Genomic DNA, 1,746 nt, shown 5'->3' on the forward strand with positions numbered 1-1,746 from the left:
AAAGATAAACCACCCTCGGACGTGATGCACTCATAACGGGTGTATTTATGCCTCATAATAATATGGACTGCCGGTTTTTAGAAATCTATCCCTCTTTTGTATCACATTGCACGGCATCCCACCATACATCTGTAAGCAATTGATAGAGAAGACAGTCATTTCATCTCTTTTCTGCTCCATGACTATGTGCCAGGGGGAGGCTACTCTACATCTTGTGGTTCCTGTCAGCTGCCTTCCTTTTGCGGACGGGACTTCTGTTTCTCCTAACTCCTTTCCCATTTCTGTGGGCGTGGAGAATCTGAGTGGAACAGCTGTCACAAACGTCCGCCTTGCGCTGATTGGAGGTGAGAGAGGAACAGAAAAGATCAATCTTCTCTTCGTATGCTTGAAAGATTTCCTTAATACCATGCGACATCACAGAGATTCTGCTGTCCAACAGACTCGAAGAGTCGAGATGTACGATACGAGATCGCTGCTCCTTCACTGTTGTCGACCACCTAATCGTACCCAAGATCCTACCGGGGACCACCTTCCCTCTACAGGCCGTCAGCACATTTCCCACCTTGCAATTGAAGTGGGACTCAGAGATTGATGTCACTTCCTCCCGTTTTTTCACTCCGAAAAACTTGCACACAGTTCAGATGCCCACTCTTGCGGCGGGAAATTTGATAAAGGTAGTGTCCGGGGCAGGAACGGGTGTCTCTTTTCTCAAATGCCGCAAGCGTGCCGTATCACACTGACTTAAAATTTTCGTCCCTGAAAATACAAAGATAACCTACTAAACGAAATGGTGCTTCTGTGCCTACTCGTGATTGCCGCAGCCACCCACTCCGCCTACCTTTCCCTCCCTAGATCACTTATCGATTGGAACTCACCGCTAAAGGCGGCCGGTGCAAGAGTCTGAAGCTTGTGACACCAATCACATTTGCGCCCTCGGATTCCCCTCCTCCGCCGGACAATGCCACTTCACCGCTGCGTTCTCCATATACGGGGGATGGTCCGTCGACATGACACATACTATCGTCTCGTACTTTGTACTCGGTGCGTCATTTCAAAGTCATGGCACGTCAGGGTTTAATTTGCCCCTTGTTTGTGGATATCTAGAGGTTGTCTTGCGAGGGAAAATGGAGAGAAGGAATTGCAGTCACGTTGCTAACAGGAGTAAAGCCCATGAATCAGATTGAGCGAAGTTGGGAAGCAGTGGTCAGTGTAAACGGAGAAAATCCCGAAACGTAATCTAGCAAAGATACTCAAAAAACGTCGAGACAATGGCGGTATGCCCGCAATTAAGCTACTTTGAGACATGTGCGTCCTCCCTATCGGACAGAGTATTTCCGGCTTCCGATTTCGTCCTTCCACCTTCCCCCCGCCTCAGCCTCTACTTTTTCCACCCCTTGGATGAAGAGCCCCGTGGTGGATCCTGGACGCAATCAGAATCGAACCTTGACCGTCACTGCCCCTCCAGCCTTCGTGGCCTTCCTGCTCATCACTCTGAAAGCCCTCACATTCCTTCCTTCCCCACCACTTCAAAGAAACCACCTTCGGCCACTTTCCCGGCTGCCTCATCCCTCCTCTCTTGGCACCCTTGCACCATTTTTATTCCTCTCCCTCCTCACTCCATCCCTCCTCCTCCTCCACCTCTTCTTCTTCTTCTTCTTCATCCATCAAGCCTGCCTTGATTACCCCGGAGCCCCCGAAGCTCCCCACTGCCGTACCCCGTCCTCCCTCCCTTCCCACCTCCTCCTC

This window comes from Nannochloropsis gaditana (genome assembly GCF_000240725.1).
Source record: "Nannochloropsis gaditana CCMP526 unplaced genomic scaffold scaffold310, whole genome shotgun sequence".
NCBI classification, from domain to species: domain Eukaryota; class Eustigmatophyceae; order Eustigmatales; family Monodopsidaceae; genus Microchloropsis; species Microchloropsis gaditana.